This window comes from Hyaena hyaena, unplaced genomic scaffold (genome assembly GCF_003009895.1).
Source record: "Hyaena hyaena isolate Hyena2069 unplaced genomic scaffold, ASM300989v1 scaffold_189, whole genome shotgun sequence".
Classification (NCBI taxonomy): domain Eukaryota; kingdom Metazoa; phylum Chordata; class Mammalia; order Carnivora; family Hyaenidae; genus Hyaena; species Hyaena hyaena.
The window spans coordinates 1,297,706-1,318,951 of NW_024080821.1; positions in this window are offsets into that span (position 1 = coordinate 1,297,706).

Sequence of the window (21,246 nt, forward strand, 5' to 3'; positions counted from 1 at the left end):
ACTGACACACAACACCCAGTGCTCATCAGGACAAGTGCCCTCCTTAATGCTCATCACCCATCTAACCCATCCCCCCCCAAGCTCCCTCCATCAGCCCTTAGTTTGTTCTCTGTCTTTAAGAGTCTCTTGTGGTTTGTTTCCCTCTCTTCTCCTCCCCCTTCCCACATGTTCATCTGTTTTGTTTCTTAAATTCCACACATGAGTGAAATCATATGGTTTTTGTCTTTCTCTGACTTATTTCACTTAGCATAATGAATTCTAGCTCCAACCACGTCATTGCAAATGATTTCATTCTTTTTTATGGCTGAGTAATATTCCATCATATATATATATATATATACATATGATATATATCGAATTTTCTTTATACATATGTATATACATATACATATGATATATACCGAATCTTCTTTATCCATTCATCAGTCAATGGACACTTGGGCTCTTTCCACAGTTTGGCTATTGTTGATAGTGCTGCTATTAATATCAAGGTGCATGTACCTTTTTGTATCTTTTGCATAAATACCTAATAGTGCAGTGGTGGATCATAGGGCAGTTCTATGTTTAGTTTTTTGAGGATATTTTGTTTTTTCAATTAATAGCTTAAGCACACAATATCTCGACAACAGAGGCCCAGAATCTCCTTCTCGAGACCCCAATTTGTCTGAGGGTCCAGAGGCTTAGAGACCCCAGTCCTCACCTAACCTTGCAGGCAGAATAGCCCCAGAATTTGGCCTGTCTGCTGTCACTGTTAGTTCCCTCTGCCCCAGGGTGTGATTATTGAGGATAGGTCCACGGTGGTGGAATGTCCTCACTGGTCTAGGCCCCTGCCCACACCTCTGGGATGTGCAGGGTGACCCCCAAGATAGTTCTTTGCAGTTCATCCTCCCTCCCCGGCCTGCATTGCCCAGAGCCAACCTCTGAGTGGGGAAAGCTGGGTCAGAAGAGCACACAGCAGTGCCAGCCACAAGCTATGCTGAAGCAGCCACCCTGAGGGCCCTGATATGGTGACACAGGGTCTCAGGACGGACTCCTTGTTTCCACTGGAACTTGGCTGGGACCGCTTTACTTTGAACTTCGAAGAGCAGGGATAACACGACCATCTTTTTCCATCTCGGAAGGCCACAGACTTCTTAAGAAATTGATCTCTCTTCTCCCAGCAATCAGATCTGCATACTAAGAAATACCAGGTCCTGGGGCACCTGAGTGGCTCAGTCAGTTAAGCGTCCGACTTCGGCTCAGGTCATGATCTCATGGTTCGTGGGTTCCAGCCCCACATTGGGCTCTGTGCTGACAGCTAGCTCAGAGCCTGGAGCCTGCTTCAGATTCTGTGTCGTCTCTCTGACCCTCCCCTGCTCACACTGCCTCTCTCTCTCTCTCAGAAATAAAACACTGAAAAAAAAATTTTTTTTAAAAATACAAGTTCCTTTTTCCCCCCTCTTCTTGGAACAATGGAAGTCCACTTGCTAATATTTGTGTAGATAGGGGGAGAGGACTTTCAAGTGCTTGCCCCCTAGGTTGAGCCAAGGTGATTTGCAGAACCCAAGAAGAGATTTAGGACAGACAGGCATGATTTCTAAACACTCCCACCTCTACTTTCACAGGATTACACAGCAGGGTTATGCAATAACGTGATTTTCAATGCCCCTGATTCTGTAGACCACCCCTTCCCCCACCTCCCAGCTAACTCCCCCTGGCCTGCCCTGACCCCAGCCTAGTATCTCCAGACCAGCCCTCTTGAAACCAAATCAAACAGCACCTCCACCATTGTCCTGGAAGAAGAAGCCCTGACCTATGACAAACTCCTTCCACAATCTTATTTTGCTAGGTCAGCCATTACAAAATAACAGAGTCTAGGCAACTTAGACAACAGAAGTCTACTCCCTCACAGTTCTAGGGGCTACAAGTCCAAGGTCAAGGTGTCCAGAGGTTGGTGTCCTTTGATGCCCCTCTCCTTGGCTTGTAGACAGCCATCTTATCTTCTCCCTGTGTCTTCACATGCTCTTCACATGGTCTTTGCTCTGTGCTTGTCTGTGTCCTAATCTCCTCTTCTTGCACAGATACCAATCATATTGGATTAGGAACCACCCATATGACCTCATTTTACCTCAGTTATCCCTTTAGGGGCCCTATCTCCAAAAGTTCATGCTCTAAGGTACTAGGGACTAAGGCTTCCACATAGGAATTTAAGGAGACACAATTCAGTTCATAAGAGCAACCTATCCATCCTTTACAGGAAGGAAAATCCAGGAGGGCAGGGATTTGTATCTGGTACGAGAAAAGGTCTCAAAACTACTATTTGAATGAAAGAATGAATTCATCTCTTGGGACACCTATCCCTTTGTACCCTATAGTGTGGTGTGGTCACCTCTAGGCATAACCATACGGGAGATGCTTTCATGCCAGACTGTCGTCTGCTACGTCTCGGTAGCCCTCACGGGCCCCAGTAGGGCCTTGGTCAACTGATACGGGAGCAGTTGAGAACACGCACTCACTGGGATCCTTTGCTAAGAACCAGTCATCTGCCTCTGAGCCACTCACTCAGTCCCTCCAAGCCTCAGCTCCCTGTGTGAGCAACCCACAACACTGGCTGCACAGGGACCTTCAGAGGTCCGTCTGAGATCACTGTGCGAATGCATTTTGTAAACTCTAAGGTGTTTTTTCAAATGGTAGCTGTTATTCTCAAGTATTTCATAGCAGGTGCTTCTTATAGTTACTGCATAATAAGTGACTCTAGAAATTTAGTATCTCTGAATAAGAACGCCATTCATTTTGCTCATGAACCTGCAGTGGGTCAGGACATGGAAGGGGTGCTTCATCTCTGCTCCACTCAGTGTCCACTGGGGCAGCTCCAATGCTCATGCTTAACAGCCTATGAAGGCTCACTCACCCCCAGCCCTGCCAGTTGATGCTGGCTGTCAGCCACAACGCCCCCTACATGGCCTCTTTATGTGGCCTGGGCTTCTTTGCAATGCAGTGACTGGATTCTGTGGTGAAACATCCCAAGACAGAACCGGGCGAAGCCGTACTCTCTTTTATGACCTAGCCTGCAGCATCACTTCCTCTGGATTCTATTAATTAAGCACTCACAAAGGCTCAGGGGTAGGGGAAATAGACTCTGCCTTTTGATGGTAAGTGGAAGGTTCTGGAAGAATGTGTGGGCCTGAAAATACCACTGTGGTCATTTTTTGGAGAATACCATCTGCCACAGTATTTGATATATTGTTTTATTGTTTAACTGCCTTTTAGCGTTAATCAAGGCTTCCATTACAAGACTCCCTTGGCAAGACCTCATGCTGTAGATTTTCCCTAACTTCCTTCCACAGGGACAACATATCCATCCCCATCTCAATCTGTCATAATCCTACCTTTTGCAAGAGAAAAATAAAGATGATAGATCAATAGATAAATCAATTCCTGACATTGGTTTCGCTAGGGAACTCCTGTTGGGTTGTAGAAGGCTACCCTTCTTCTAGAGCTAACATACCCAGAAGGGCCACGCCTGGGAACTTCAGAGAGAAGAGTGGCCAGATTTGTCTCCTGCAAGCTAGGGTCACTGTGTGGGTGGTTGGCAAGCTTTTCATGTGCTTCAGCCTCACACCCTAGGCAGCCACCTGGCCTACAGAGGTGAAATCCTTGCTCCACACTCATACATTCCTTCTTCCTGCACTCTGTCTCTTGCCCCTTTCCTCTACTGAATATTTGGTGATGGGTAAGCCCTCCAGGCTTGGAAAGGAATGTTCTGGTCTGAAGTAGTTGATTACAGATCTGGCATCATTAGCCCATATTTCTTCACCCTACCATGGTTCCAGAGACTGGTAAGGGGAACCTGGGCAATTCTGAGTAGTCCCCAGAGGCCACTTAATGTTGAAATGCTCAATAAGTAATCTGGTTCACAGCAGGAACCATCCAAAAACATTAAACCTCCTGTCCCAAACCATGTAATTTTCCACACATCCCTTCTGATTCATCTACATTTGTTCTCTGACTCATTAGATCTGTGTTGTCCTTAATTGCATCCTGCAACGATGATGAAATATCGGCCTCTTTATTTTTTCATTATGGTCCTGCTGATCGGGAAGCTCCAGCTCATACCACAGAGCTCAAAGGGCAGCCACTAAGAGGCGCCACCCTGTTATCACTCTCTCTCTCTCTCTCTCTCTCTCTCTCTCTCTCACACACACACACACACACACACTCACAGGTACACACTCCCCCTGGTTACTTCTCACTGCCTCATGATGAAGCCCAAACTCCTTAACCTGAGTTATGAAGGGCTCTGAGGTCTGTCCTGCCTGGGTGTCCAGCTTCATCCCTCGCCACTCTCTCCTTCATATGAAGACAGGCTGAGCTTCCTTACCTTCCCTAAATGGTCCATGCTCTCTCTTACACAGCCTTCATTCATACCATTCCCTCTACCCAGAACATTCTTCTCCATGCTCCTCAACCTTCAGCTTTCAGGGTAGAAGGCATTTTCCAGGACAGCCTTCCTGGATTCTTCAGTGATGCTGTCTCTTTGCAGCCTAGTCCTCCCTCTCACTCTCTGCTTATGTGACTGTATTTATTGACTAATAGCTGTCTGCACTCTGTCCCCACCAGTGGACACTTAGTGAAGGCAGGACTCATCTGACTTACTCATCACGGCATGCCCAGGTGCAGCATCGTACTTGGTGCACAGAACCCAGCATGAGTGATTGAGGCTGGAGGAGGGACGGCATTCCTGAGCTGGGTCAGTGACTTTGCTCTTCATCCCATGCCCCACTAGCATACTCTCAGGGTCAGGGAGATGAACAGGAGTGATCAAGTGAAAAGGAGGAAGCAGAGAGGGAAAGCAAAGCAGGAAAAAGTATGTGTGCAGGGCACCCTGCTTCTCAAACTGAGATGCATATGGCCCCAGGATACATGCCAGGATGCCAAGAGCAATTGAAGCCACACAATAAATAAACAGAGCACATCTTAGAGGATCCACTTTACTGGACAGTATATCATTCAGAAATGATTCATATATTAAAAGATATTTATTATGGAGTCATATAAAAACCCATATTAATTTTTAAGAAAATATGAGACATCAAAGACACTTTATGTGTTTGTGGTGAGATCTTTCCACTACTCCCCTCCTGCTCCCTGCAGGGAGAGTCCATATTTCAAGCTCTTGCCTTCTGGTTGTTTGGTTGAAAAGTATGAGAAGGGGCTTCCACACAACACAGTGACGGGATTTCTCCCGAGAGAGCAAGCCAGGCAAAGCCATATTGCCTTTTATAACCTTGCCTTGCAACATTGCTTCCTCTGTGTTTTACTGATGAGGGATGTCCAAGGTCCTTTCTGGGTCTCCTAAAAGCCCAATATTTGCAAAAGATAGAATCAGGAAAGACCATTCTACTCTTAGATCTTATGCCATGTTCCTTGACAACCCAAGGGTCTCCCTGAACTCATCCAAAGACTAGGTATAATGATAATTGTTTTTGTGAAAAGCTTAAGCCACTCCTCAACTTTGCCAAGATGCTAGCAGCTAACATGTGTGGTTCCCGAGTGCCAGGCACATAAAATAGATGATCTCATTTAACATTTATTGGCAATTCCCTGGTTCCCACCATTTTACAGATGAGGACAAATTGAGGTTTAGAGATATTAAGTAACTTGCTCAAGCTCACACAGTGATTAAATGGTGACACAGGGACTCAGTCCCAGAAAATGGCCCCAGGACCTGTACTCTCTGCCCCCAAAATCTACTGCCTAGGACCTTGGGGGGCACTTGATGAATGGCTACTCTATACCCAGCCACTTGGGGTTTTCACCCTCACACCCTTGCAAACCACTCCATCCAGGAGAAACCCAGAGAAACCACCAGTAAATCTCAACTTTGCATGAAGGCTCTAAAAGAGAGACAGTGAGACAGTTTGATGGCCCTTTGGCTCAGTGAGTAAATATGCATGCTTCCCTTTCCCTTAGGGTTACTGCAAATCACAGGCACATTCAGGGATCACATGTCATAGGTGAGAAAGGAAAAGTAGACACTCACTTCATCCTCCAGATGGTGACATGTTTCTTACAGTAAGATCATGGGGTACTGCAGGCTGTGCCAGAAACAGAACTGTGCCCTTTCTCTACACCCAGAGACAGATAACTCTCTTTCTCTCCCCCTCTCCCATCATTACCTACATCTTCCTTCTCTGCCTGGTTGACCAGAATAAGTTACAGCTGGGAAGCTAAATGTCTAGACCAAGTCTTTCCACTGTTGACATTTGAAGGAGATAATTCTTTGATGTAGGGGGCTGTCCTATGCGTCTGTAGGATGTTAGCAGCATCCTTGGCTTCTACATACTAAGAAGTCAACAGCACCCCTACCCCCCACCCTCTGCAAGTCCTGACAGTCAAAAATGTGTCCAGGAATTGTCCAGTGTTTCCTGAAGGACAAGATCCTTGGACAAAAACCACTGGTTTAGACAAACAGGCCATTTTCATCAAGGAGCTCACAAGGAAAGTCAAGTCCAAGAATGCTTATTGTTTGTGACAGTGAGAATTTCTTACTCCTGGATAGGATCTTAGCTTTTTCCCTCTCATCAACATGTATCTTTCCTTCATGGCATGTATCACAGCTTCTAACTGTAGCAGAAGCTCTCAGTGACCCCAGCAGTATCCCTCAGTCTTGGAACCTCATTCTGACTGTGTGTGTGGCATAGAATTTAATTAACCTACCCCCTCACCTACCCCAACAGCTCTGAACCAATCCAGACAGGAGCTGAGCTATTTATATGCCAACCTCCGAATAAATAAATTCCCCCGATCTCCCCCATAGTATTAAGCTCTAACCACCTACACTGGTATCCAGTTGATGGGGACTTAATAAATATTCTTTGGGTATCAAATGAATGAATCTAATCTGAGAGGCTTCAGCCAAGTAGGTAACAATCTCCTAGGCCCAGAGAGGGGCAATAACTTGCTCAAAGCCATACAGCAGTTCACTGTCAGATTTCAAAGTAGTATCCAGCTCTCCTAGAGCTTTCCACTACTGTGCAATGCCTCTTGGCCAGCATGGCAGGGAGACAGGCATGAAAGGTGGGAGTCTCCAATTCTACGGATGAGTCAGGGCACAGCACATCCCAGCTTCTCAACCAGGATGTAATCTGCACTAAGGTCTCTCTCTCTTGGTGTTCCCACCATTGCTACATGGTTGTCCATTATAGCAGCTACCGCAGATTTAAACATTAAATCTCTTTGCTCATCTGCTTCCCCTTCTGAACACTGAGTCCCTTAAGAGCAAGAGATCATGTGTTCTGGCTTTTCCCTTCTTTGTATCCACATTGTTTAGCATAGAGCCTGAGTAGGTGCTCAATAAATGTTTGTAGGATTACTCTGCAATTATGGACCTTAATTATGTACTGTAACTTCTTTTCTTTTAATTTACTTATTTTTGAGGGGGGGAGGGAGTGTGAGTGGGAGAGGGGGCAGAGAGAAGGAGAGAATTCCAAGGAAGCTCTACAATGTCAGTGCAGAGCACGAAGCGGGCCTCAAACCCATGAACCATGGGATCATGACCTGAGCCGAAGTTCTGCCTCCCAGGCTCAGCACTCCCCCCTGTAGTGTAATTTCTAAGTGCTGCAAGAAGTATAGAAATCTTGGTGCCTTTTCAAACTAATATTCACTTCCAAAATCATCCGTCAAAGCTTTAATTGCAAAGAAATTTTGGAGGCGCTGTAAAAGAGGCATTGAGGGAACAAAGAAATATTTATTGATATTTATCGAGCATTTGTTGCCCACTAGTTACCTTTCATGAATGTCTGACTTAAAGCTCATATTAACCCTTTGAGGGGGGCATAATTATTAGCCCCCTGTTTATGACTGAGGGAACCAGTTTCATCGAGATGAATGCATGTGGCTCAAGCTCAGTCAATAGCAAGGGGTAATACTGGGCTATGAACCCACAGAGCCTGATTTTGGAGCCCGTGCTCTCCACTCCCCTAAGCCCTAGCTATCCTCAAGAAATTTCACAATGAGATACAACAAATAAAATGCAAATGCGTGAACGCTCCTGCTTGTATGTTGACATAACTGTCTCATGGCTGGATCTGTGGGTTTGTATGGGATAGAGATCACATCTCTCTCATCCTTGTGTCCTTCACACCCAGCATTGTGCCAGGCATAGAGTAGGTGCTAAATAAACGTCAGAGGACTATGTAAATGAATCCCTTACACTCTAAGGTGAGAGAAATGATGTCAGACCAAGTGAGGGCCGCTCCTGATGGCTCGTGACCAGCATGTCTGTCCAGTAAGGGCTCTGAGTGAGTCTGGGTTGCCAGACCCCTACAAGATGCTGCCCCTTGGCAGGTTTTCACCTAAGACACACGTCAGCACTGATTTCCTCCATGAATACTTCCTTGCTTTACCCCACCTTGTCTTTTTAAACCCTTTCACTTGCAGAAGAGAAGTCTGAGATTCCAAGGTACAGAATAACTGGACTGAGGTCAGGCAGATGAGGATGGACTTGAATCCAGAACTCCTCACTGCCGTCCTCTGTTGGCCCCGTAGGTCCTGTGTGCGGTTTCATGGGAGCACACGCTGCTTGTTCAGGTTTTGTTTGCCAGTTCATTCATTCAGCACAAGCCCAAGAAGAGACCAACCAGAGGACTGAGAGATGGGAAAGATGGAACAGTTAAGGTCTTTCTGTCAACGCTCAACTGGAGTGTCAGGAAAACACTTACCCTGTTCCTCCCCCAAAGATATCCACGCATCAGACTTTCAGCATAATCTAGCACCCAGTGGTTCATGTCCTGGTGTTGCCTCTCAAGAACCAGAGTGACTTTTGGCTCTTAGAGCCCGTGGAGTCTTCAGAGAAAGCGGACCAATCCTATGTTATCAGGGCATTTGGGTTTTCAGCGGTCTGACTGTCGCAAATGCAAGACTCGGCCCAATTTTCCGGGCAGGATGCCTCTCCATGCTTAAACACTGCATCAGACCGACCCACAGGCTTTTCAGGGGTGCTGCTACAGGGCTCTCTAAATGGATCAGTCCCTTTTCTGGGACCTCACTGTAGCTAGGGCATACGCATTCTTGGACTAAAATACATTACAATGTAGCAGTGTCCTTGCTGGTCCGCCTACAGCTCTCATCCCACTATACGCTTGAGTGTGAATTCTCTAGGGTTAGGTGGTGATTTTAATCATCTTTATAACCCAAGGACACAGCACAGTGCCAGCATAACAGATGCTCAATAAACGATCCATAAATTAAACTACGATTATACAGTAATCAGAGCCAAGGCAGTAGAATGTGCTTTCCTTTGCATGTGAAGAGGCACGGACTTCCTGAATCTGGCACCATGTAGGGTGTCGGGTTTTAAACAGTGAACAGGAGCCACATAACCCCTGCCCGTGCAGACTTTACAGTCCAGTGGGGGCGTCACACAAGTGAACAGACAAATATGCAGCACACGGCAAGGGCATCTAGCCCAACTGGGGAGGTAGAAACACAGAGTGAAGCATTTATTCTACCTTGAAGAGCTATTGTGCCTTTGTTTTTTTGCTAAAGGTCACGGGACAGATCGCCTCAACTCTTCTACTCTCCCCCTTGGTCCCCATCCTGGTCAGTAGCATCTAATTGCAGGCAGACCACCTAAGAGTGGAGAAGAAGCCAGGAAATGTAGCTCTTCCTCACTAGAATCAAACCAACCCAATGAATGCGCAACGTAGGACCTAACACCCAGGAATGTTTGTTTATAGAATTAATCTGGGGCCGACTCCACCAGCATGGCTGGGACAATGCATGGGGCTGGCGGTCAGTCCATGCCTAAGGATGTCTAAGGATGCGCAGTTGGTGCTCTTTGCGGACACCCGGTGGGAGGGTCAAGCAGGGGGAAAAAATCAACCTGTGTTTTTGATTGACAGGCTGAGTGCAGAGCTCCAAGCTATGTGGGGTCAGAAGAAAGCAGCATCCACCCAGCCATGCTCTTCCCTTATCTGCAAGAGACACCTTTATCTTAAAGATGCCCTATAGGCTAGCAGAGGCCCTGTCCATGCTACAGCAAGGCAGCTGGTTGGATAGGCAATGGGGTACAGGGAAAGAGCATACAGCAAACAAATGGCACCTTCCCAAGTTTGAGAGCTTGGCAGGAGGCCTAGGTGGAGCACCCATGCCAAATGGACTAGGTTGCAGTGTCCCAAACAGAAAACAATGGGTGCCTGGGGCCCGAGAGTCTCATCTCAGGTCCATCTTATCACCCTCCCATAAAACTAAAAAGAACTCCTCTGGCCCGGGGCAAACCTGAACCTGACCCCACCCCACCCGCATCCCTTCAAGCCTTTGGCTACCTTCTCCTTTTTTAAAATGAACCCCCCAGGAAGCGGTCCACGTGCTGCTGGCGGGAGCGGCCAGCTCGGCCCACTAAATCACTGCCGGCATTCTCATTTCAAAGCGGAGCCAGAGGAGTGCCGGTGATTTCTGGGTGCCACACATATCACTCCCAAGCTCTGATCTATGGATTGTTTTGATTTCCTCCTTTGAACTCTTCCCATCCCGCTCCAGCGGCAGACAGAGATACTGAATTAAGCGACAGACAAGTTGGAGACAATGAACGCCGGGGGCCCCCCTCCCTCCCCCTGCTCCCCTCCCTCTCCTCTCCGAAATTTGCAGACATCTGCTAGCTGGAACCCAGCGCTGGAGTCATAAAGAAGAGCTGGCAGGAGAGTGATGTACAGCCCTGGCCCTCCCGAGTGGCTGGCGTTAACCTCCAGCGGAGAGAGGCTCACCCCTTTTACGATGGAGCTCTTTGTTTTACACCACTCGGCAGAGGTGCCTTGGCCATGCTGAAGATTTAACCAAATTATAATGAATGATCCTGAGCAGCGCTGTGCCCCTAATTAGAACAAGTCGCACAGACATATTGTCTCCCTGATTTCCTCTGTTCCATTTCTCGGACTCTCTTTCTCTGCTCAGGACACATGGGCCCCATTAAACATTCTAGTATTTAATGTGGTTCCCTTAAATTACTTCTCAAGTTTTCGAGTTCCATTTAGAATTGGATTTTACTCTTTGGACTGTGTTTTTGATTTGGGGCTTTGTACATTTCCTAACCGCTCTTTTTCTCCACCTAGTGGAGACGGTGAACACCACTTAGTAGCACACGGGGCTAGAAGGCAGGCGGCAAAGCCAAAGAGGGTCGCCCACCCAGGACCCTCGATTCCCTGTGCTTCTCTTAGAGAAGAGAGAACTTAACACAAGCATCACCTGACAGTGTCAATTTCATCGCCCTCAACCCAATCCTAGCCCCCATCACAGTGAAAGGGGGTGAAGACGTTCCGGGCATATCATAATTTATACTGAAATGAAGAGGATAAACACCTTCCTTGGTCCATCTTGGGAGCCGATATAGAAAGAGCCCATGTTTGGACTCCCCTAGGATGATCATGGGGCCTCAATTTCTGCAAATTCCCCTTCTAAAGGAAAGGACTCACCTCCCTTACTGGAAGTAGCAGATAAGACCCACACTTTTTATAGAGATTGGCAACAAGGACAGAAATCGAAAGCATACCTTGGGCGGTTTAGTGAACAGAAATTCCATCTTCTCTGAGCTTCTGTATACACATACAGAATTTTGTCCTGGGTGTCTGGATATAGGAGCACTGGATGTATACAGCCGCACCCAGGATAGGGATCTATAGGGAGAGGCTAAAAGGGTTTCAGGGGAAGATACCATCGACCACGACCACAGGCTGGCTGGGTGTGTGTGAAGACAGATTCCACGCCCTACATGTGTTCTCAAGCAGCAAGTTAGAATTCTTTGAATTAGGAATATTCTGCCTGAAACCTCTGAATTGGAAGGGCTTTGGAGGTCCTCTGCCCTCCCTTCAGCCCTGTCACCCAACACCAGAATGCATGCCATTCTAATGCATGCCAGCCAATGTTCATGTGGTCCCTGGTGACCAGAAGACCTTGACTTCCCAGGGCAGCCCAGGGCATCCGAGAGCTGCTCCTAAGTGTGTCGCAGAGTCAGGAATCCATTTGTGTGTCTTCTGGAAAGGCACTCAACCTCTCTACTATGTTACTCATTCAACAAATATTTACCAGGGTATGTTCTAGGCACTGGAGATATGTCAGTATACAATTTCTTGATCATTTCAAACAATTACCTTATCTGTGGCATGGAAACAATAGCTCACTTCACAAATGAGCTCATGTTTTTGAAACTTATGTTATACAATGGTCATTATTTCTCTTGATTATAATAATCAGGAAAGGCTTCATTATCTGAATTTAAACTGGCTTCCCCATATCTTCCACTCTTCAGTTTTAGTCCCACGTCAGAGAATGGACCAAATCCTTCCTTGGTGATATGCATCCCTCACAGAGCCGCTTGTTTTTGCTTCTCTAGGAAGAATGTTCTCTGATCCTTCAACCTCTCCTCACATCAAATAATTTCTGGAATTTTCTCCATCTTCTTTATCTTTAAGCTTATTTAGAGAGAGAGAGAGAGAGAGAGCATGGGGGTAGGGGGAAAGAGGGAGGGAGAGGGAAAGAATCCCAAGCTGGCTCTATGTTCAGCGCAGAGCCCCACACAGGGCTCGATCTAACAATTGCCAGATCACAACCGGAGTCGAACACTTAACTGACTGAGCCACCCAGGCATCCCTGGAACTTTCTCCATCTTAACTTGTCTCTGAGTACACTCTAATTTGTCAATGCCCTTCTCAAAATCTCATACCCAAGAGTGAACATAATACCCCAGATGTCACCTGACCAAGAATGTGATGAGACCACTCCTTCCCAAGAGTTCTATTCATCCCTGTACCTCACGTTGTGCTGAATTGTTAGCAATCACATCACACTGCCGGCTTATTCTGAACTGGTGGTCATTTAAAAGCCTCAGATATTTTTCCCATGACTTCCTGCCAAGGCAATCTCTCCCGCTCTATGTTTTTGCCATTTGTTTTTTGCACATAAATGCCAGACTTTACATTTAGGTCTGTTAGATTGTACCTTATTGTTTTTGACCCAGCATTCCAACCTGTCAGAATCACTCTGGGTCCTCATTCTGTCACCTCTAGTATTAACACTCCCTCCCGGATTTGTGACATCTATACCTTTGATCAGTATGCCTCCTGAGTTTTCATCTAGTGATAAATCAGACAGGATCAAGGACAGAGCCCTTGCCACCCAACAAGGAACCTCTCTGGAGGTTGACATCCATTGTCATGAGCCGCAAAGGGCCCTTCCAGGAGTGAGGACATGGAGCACGGAGCAGGGTCTACACATGCTCACCCATGGGACCATCTTGCTCTCCCTCTGCCTCCTTACCTGCTTCCACCTTCTCATTCCTTCCTTCTAAAACTTGCCTCTTTGTATACATGCTCCCTCTCTAGGTCTCCCTAATGATGCTTCTTTTAATTTCTGCCCCATCCAGTATCCACCCGATCCTCTCAGGTTCACTCAGGGTCCCTGGGCAACAGGCCCAGGTTTTGCCAGCCCTTTTCCTGCCCTTCCCATGCCCTTCCCAGGGCTCTTGCACTCAGAGTAGCACACTTTTGCTCCCAGACAAGCTTGGGCCAACATGTGACTTCTCTCCCTACCACCCCGACTGAATTTAGCACATGGGCTGTGACATCCATCCAATACTCAACACTCTTTGGATTCAGCTGTTGAGCCAGCTGCAAATACACAAAACCACGACTCCCATCCAACCCACATTTCACCATCTTAGCCACAAGGAAACCATGAGAGGAACTGTTAACCCTAAGCTGAAATCAAGACCTGCAATGTTTATGGCATACACCTGATTCACAAACATAGTAACCTTATCAGGAGAGGAAATGAGGTTAGTTTGGAATAACTTGTTCTCAGTGAAGTCATTTTGCTTGCAACTGACCACCACATTCCTTCCTAAATGCTCACCCACCATCTGCTTCTCAATCTACCCTGCTTCCCTGTTGTCAAGGATCTACCTCAAACTTACTTGTCTAGAGTTTCCAGAAACAATCTTTTTTCCTCCTGTATAAAAATCAGGACAGTCTCTGCCCAGTTCCTGATCCTGGCACCACCTTCTATTCTCCACAATCACTTAAGACTTACTGAGAGTGCCCCCCCCCCCCATCCCACCGGAAAGTTCTTTCCACACCTCGGGATGTGAGTCACTGGGTCAGATACTTAGACCCATTTGAATCAGCTCCCTGCCCCCTTCCTATCTAATCTCCTCATCTCTCTTGAGCTCTGAGCCAGTCAGGATGCCTTGGGCTACAAGAACAGAAAGTCCGGGTTTAACTGGCTTAATCAATAAAGACAATTTGATGATCTCATAAGGTGAGAAGTGCTAAGTAGAGGACCTTCAGGACTGGTTGCTTCCATAGTTCGGTTACATTTCCAAGGATACCTCTCTAACCTTCTTCTCTGCCATCCTCAGGGTGTCCATTTAATTCCCTCATGGTCACAAGGCGGCTTTTGCACGTCCAACAATCCCATGCAAACACAACAATGGCCAGCAGTGAAAGAAGGACTGTTAATTCCATTTATCTCTTCTTAGAAGCAAGGTCACATTTTCAGAAACCCTGACAGAGCTGTCCTCACATCTCACGTGGTCAGAATTAAGTCTCAGGTGCCTGGGTGGCTCAGTCGGTTAAGCATCTTGCTCTTGGTTTCAGCTCAGGTCACGATCTCACAGTTCGTGGGTTCAAGACCCTCTGATGCCTCTGGTGGTGCATGGCCTGCTTAGGATTCTCTCTCTCCCTCTCTGCCTTTTTCTTGCTCTCATGCTCTCTCTCTCTCTCTCTCTCAAAATAAATAAATAAGCTTTTTAAAAAATGATCCATCTGCCAACAAGAAGGGAGGAAGTGACCCTTGAACAGATTACCACAGTCTCTCCATGGGCTTCAAATCTCTACACGTTGTTTGCTCTGCCCCTCTGGTTTGACATCCTTGACAGAAAAAGTATACTTTTAACTTCCATTATACTTTGTCTTTTTATGTAACATGAGGTCCTTTTGCCCAAACAATGGGTCTACATTGGCAAGTTTTTCTTTTACAAACAGAGCACCCTCTTTAAATCTGAGCTTATTCTGAGCCTTAGCCTCACTGTCACTCTTCCCACAGACACATTCTACCTTTTGGTGCTCATCCTCAGGGCCCTCCTGGCCATATGTCTTTTTAAAGTCAGAGCCCACCATAGAGCCACTTGCATGGCCAGTATGACTTTGGTCAGTTCCCCACACCTCCCTGTCTTTTCTCCTCATTAACATCAGTTCTTTTTTCTTTTTAATTTTTCCAATGTTTATTTATTTTTGAGAGACAGAGACAGAGCATGAGCAGAGGAGGGACAGAGAGAGAGGGAGACACAGAAACCAGACACAGGCTCCAGGTTCTGAGCTGTCAGCACAGAGCCCGATGTGGGGCTTGAACCTATGAACCATGAGATCATGACCTGAGCCGAAGTTGGGTGCTCAACTGACTGAGCTACCCAGGAGCCCCAATATTTTTTTCTAAGGGAAGACTTGCATAGAACTATTTGGACTACACTTTAAGAACTACTTTTTTTTTTTAAATGTTTTTTATTTATTTCTAGGAGAGAGAGAGACACACAGCGTGAGCAGGGGAGGGTCAGAGAGAGAGGGAGTCACAGACTGAAACAGGCTCCAGGCTCTGAGGTGGCAGTCAGCACAGAGCCCGACGCGGGGCTCGAACCCACGAACCGCGAGATCATGACCTAAGCGAAAGTCAGACGCTTAACCGACTAAGCCACCCAGGTGCCCCAAAACACCTTTTTTTTTTTTTTTAATGTTTATTTATTTTTAAGAATGAGAAAGAGACAGAGCATGAGCAGGGGTGGGAAGTTCCAGGGAGAGGGAAATACAGAATCTGAAGCAGACTTCAGCCTCCGAGTGGTCAGCACAGAGCCCAATGTGGGGCTTGAACTCAAGAACTGGGAGATTATGACCTGAGCCAAAGGTAAGCACTTAATTAACTGAGCCACCCTGGTGCCCATCATCAGTTTTGACTATAGCATTATAATGGCTTTTCTGGGAACATTCTTCCTTTCTTTATAGTGTTACTGGCTACTGGGCTAGACTTCCCTATGGACATTTAATATGTGTTGTGATGGACATCCCTATTGTTGTCCCAGGAACCCTATTTCCTTTGTGGAACTGCTCCTCGCACACTATACCCAGCCCCACCTCCATTGCTGGATGAAAGAGTGACCCAGACTGGGGTCAGTCATTGTATGTGATCCACCTTTCAATAGTCTAGACTCAAGCATGAGGCCCAGCAAGGTCAATAAGAGATCTTGCCTGACATAAAAAAGAGAAATTGAGGAAGATAAAAAGCCCTTTTCCATCTGGGTAGCTAAACTTGGAAGATATAAATCCAAATTTATAGACAGCTGCCTCCCTCCTGACCACAGACGCCCCCAAAAAAAAGGAACTTAAGGATGAGGCAAAGGCGAGAAAGTAGTCTTAATTGCCTTGTTTGAGATCCTGACTAAAGCTCGTAGCTTCCCAGGTAGAAGAGCCAATTTACTCTCTTCCATCAATTGCCAGTGAAAGGATTCTAACATGTATACCCTCCTAATGTCCAGGGTAACGTCCATGTTTAACTGTGGCCAATGCCCTCCTCGCTCACTATCACAGCCTCCAAGATGACATAGTCTCTTTCTCCCAAGGTTCCCATAATGTTCTTAAGACCAGCAAGTTCATCCCCCTGTGCACAAAATGCGAAGGGACAGTTTTCTTCCTTACCTCTTTAGTCTTTCCAGAGATGATGCTATTTGCTCTGCAAAGTGAAAAGACTTTTGGACATTTAAGATAATAAGACCCCACCCCCAGCCAATGACTGGTAAGTGGGCAGCCCTCATGATTTCTTTACCTTGTGTCTGTGTCAGAGAATCAGGATTTTTGTTTTTTTTTTTAAGTCTATTTGCGAGAGGAAAATGTACATGTGCATGCATGCAGGGGAAGGGCAGAAAGAGACAGAGAAAGAGAGAATCCCAATCTGCTGTCAGTGCACAGCCTGATGTGGGGCTCAATCCCACAAACTGAGATTATGACCTAAGCCAAAATCAAGAGTTGGACGCTTAACCAGCTGAGCCACCCAAGGTGCCGCAAAAATCAGAATCTAAAACAAAACAAAACAAAAAAAACACTGTATGGGGGCACCTGGCTGGCTCAGTTGGCAGAGCGTGTGATTCTTGATATCAGGGTCATGAGTCCAAGCTCCACATTGAGGGTGAAGCCTACTTCAAACAAACAAACAAAAACCACCTCTATCTTCTGTTAGTACAAGTGGTCACACGTCCATAAAAATATAGACTCAGCAGACTTCTCGGGTCTGGATTCTCCCTCCATTTTCTATCTGGGTGGTCTTGGGAAATTTCCTTGACCTTCCTGATCATCGGTTTTTCCATCTCTAATAAGGAAAAACAATAGCTTTTCCTCTTAAGATCGTAGTGAAACTTAAAGGAGATATTTCATGCAAAATGCTTTCATGGTGCCTACCAATAGAAAAAAAAAACACACAACAAATGCTAACAGAAATCATTATCATTTTTACTTTTTCATCACCCAAATTTTCTACTCTGTCCACCTTCAATTTAATCCATTCTCATACTCCTTGTATATACTCAGCCACGCCTCCATGCCTTTACTAGAATTTCTATTTCTTTTAAGCTAGGAGCACCCATTCACAGCCAGACAAGGACCATCCCACCAGGCAGTGTCCACTCTGAAATCATATCTGCCTCTTCCTGTTATGTGTCAAATTTGCTTTGCTTCTCTGTGTGTTGGAGCAAGGCTCCTAAGCATCTGTTTCCCTGTCTGCACCCCAGCTTCTTACCTCTGCCTGAAAGGCTGGCTCTGAGCTTTTGCTCACGTCTTGTGCCTTTAGTTTATGGATCATCTTGCTCTCTTGTCTGCATTTTTCCCTTGCCATGTCACATTGACCCAAGTGTAAAGCCAAGTTCTTATCTTTGGTTTCTACAAGACAGCACTCACACAAGGGTTTTATGACTGCCACAGAAACACGACTCCAAATGAACATGGAGCATTCCCTCCTTCATCCTGCCATGATGCTTTAACCTCATCTTCTCTTTACCATCTACTCTCTTCCTGACTCTCTCCCACTTGCCACCAATTTTTGTTCTTTACTACAGAAGCTTTAGCTCATTCTTTTTTTCTTCCCTGACTCATGCTATATTATCTCTCTGGAGTCCTACCTTCAATCACAAACTGCTTATCTAGACATTTTCCTAAATAAAATAATGCCTTTCATAAGAGGACTTCTGGTTCAAGATGTAAGAATTTTTTCATTCATTCATATCACTTATATCATTGTATCTGAGGTTTTTTCCTCCCTTAATTTAAAATATTTCAGTCTCCTGAAATATGCAAGTCTCCTTCATACGTGTTCTTCTTGGTTTTTATGACAGACACTCCACACCCAGATATCTGTTATCATGAACCGTGGTCCCAGACAACAAACTCTGTTTCATTTCATTAACTCTAAAGAACCCTGGTTCCTTCTAGTTCAAAGCGCTATTTTCAGTAGAGAAAAGGAAATGAGAGAAATAGAAATGAACATGACTCTGATGCCTTCAAGTTGTTCAGTTTCTTATCTACAGTGTTAAAAATCCAAAAAGTTTTGTGGCCCAGACTCCTACTCACACCTTCGGTAATACCCAGGGGACTCAGTCAAAGTAGGTAACGACTGTTAGTTCTGATGACTGTTATTAGCAGGTTCTTCATCACACCTGACACACATGTGCTAGACAGAATGCTTCCCAATTAAGTCACGTCAGCTCTACTCTGAAAATTGCATATCATGTCTCCAGAGAACGGTGCTCATCTCTCCAGGAGGGATGAGATGAGCAGATTCCTTCTACTTGCTTATACCTGTTAGTATGGTGATGTGTGAATTTTGAGTTGGGATATCTTCAGAACATATAGAATTACCCTTTTTTTATGCCATATAGGCACTGGTAAAGAGGCAATCTGAGGCCAGACTCGTAGAGTATAATCAGGTTTCATCATAGTACATAGTAAAATTGGGTCAAGACCCAAAATACAACACCAAAAGTGGGCCACAGGGTCATTCAATTCACAAAGAGTGCCTAGAATTATTCCAGAAAGAAATGGTTGATCTGAGAAAGAAATCAGAAACCTTTAGTCTGGAGGAGAAAGTCACAAAGGAATGAGGACCTGAGGAATGGATACAGGTGCAGGGGGTTGGTATGGGGCAGCCCAGAGAATCTTATCAAAATCTTTGCTGATGCCAGAGTTTATTCTTCTTTAACTTTATTTATTTATTTTGAGAGAGAGAGCATGTGCACTCATGCAAGGAGGGGAGGGAGAGAGAAAGAGAGAGAGAGAGAGAGAAAGAATCCCAGGTGGGGCCGGAACTCACAAACCGTAAAATCATGACCTGGGTTGAAACCAAGAGTTGGACACTTAACTGACTGAAACACCCAGGTGCCCCCAGAGTTTATTCTTATTGGCTAATTGTGGATGCCACGGCTTCTGTACCCACAGGTATCCAGAGTCCCTGTCAGAGCCTCACCATAGGTCTGTGTAGAACATTTCCAGGGCAGTTTCTGCTTCTCTTTCCTTCCTAGGTCACCTTAACACTATCCCCATTCTTGACCTTTTTAGTGAAGTCCCAGCCTAAGCTTAGGCTATATGTGTTAGCCAGGGACTCAGAAACATCTCCAAGATGTTCTGGAGTCCCGCCAAGAGTTTACTTATTTACATGAGAAGCTGAGGGGGATTCCTAAGATATAACTCACCCTAAGAGAACAGAGAATTGGGCAGAAGAACAGAGTCTAAACAAATCTTCATGTTCAGAAAAAGGGTCATTCTGACTAGCAGAGCATCTCCTCTTGGGTGGGTCTCCATCCAGCTTCCCTAATAGTCTCATGCCTAGATCTCAGGAAATGACAGATTATATGAGTAAAAATAAAAAGAACTAATATTGCTGGAAATTGTATACAAAATTGGGGTTTCTGTCACAAAACATAACAAAAATTGATGTCCCTCCCGTTCTCATAGTGCAAAACATAGCAGTATTTTGCATGCCCAGAGAGATGATTCAACAGAGGTAATATGGTAGCCAGCTTCAAGACGGCTCCCAATGATCCTCCACTTCCTGGTATTCAAACCTTTGAGTAGTCCCTTCCCACACAGGGTCTGAGTTGGTCTGTAGGACTAATAGAATATGGCAAAAGTATGGCATGCTGCTTCTAAGGCACTGCAGTTTCCTCTTTGCTGTCTCTCTCAATCACCCAACCCAAGGGAAGACAGCTGCCACATTGTGAAGACCCTTTAGAAAATCTGTAGAGAAGTCCATGTGGTGAGGAACTGATGCCTCCAACCAACATCTATGTGAATAAGCCATCTTGGAAGTGGTTCCTCCAGCCCAGAGAGACCCCCAGAAACCTCTCAAGAGGCCCTGAGCCAAAACCATCAAGCCAAGCCATTTCTAGACTCCTGGCCCTTGGTAACTGGTGAGATAAAAATGTTGTTTTAAACTATGAGGTTCTGGGGTAAGTCTTTATACAGCAAAAGACAACTAATACAGAGGCACCTGGGTGGCTCAGTCGGGTAAAGCGTCTGACTTCAGCTCAGGTCATGATCTCACGGTTCGTGGGTTCGAGCCCCGCATCGGGCTCTGTGCTGACAGCTAGCTCAGAGCCTGGAGCCTACTTCTGATTCTGTGTCTCCCTCTCTCTCTGACCCTCCCCTGTTCATGCTGTCTCTCTCTCTCTCTCTCTCAGAAATAAATTTTTAAAAAACATGAAAAAAAAAGATAACTAATACAGATTCTAATACCAGAAGTGAAATGTTGCCTTAATAGAAATGCATGAGAGGCTTTAGAATCAAGCTGTAAGTAGAAGGTTGGAAGGATTCTGAGGACACTTAGTGAAAGCTTGAAGAGCTTTGACCAAACTCCACTGGAAGGTGGAGGAGCGGGGTATCTTCGTAATACAGTCATAGAAAGTTTAGCACCCCTGTCACCTACCATTATATGAAAAGAAAATGTACCTAATGGACTGGACCTGGCTGAAGAGATTTCGAAGCCATGTGTTAAGATGCCCCCTAGTTTCTTCTTGTTGCTTACAATAAAATGTGAGAGCAGACAGATCAGACTCAAGGAAAAGCCACTAAGGATTGAAAGAGGCAGAGCTTGGGGCACCTGGGTGGCTCAGTTGGTTGAGCATCCAACTTAGGCTTAGGTCATGATTTCACAGTTCGTGAGTTCAAGCTCCGTGTCCGGCTCTGT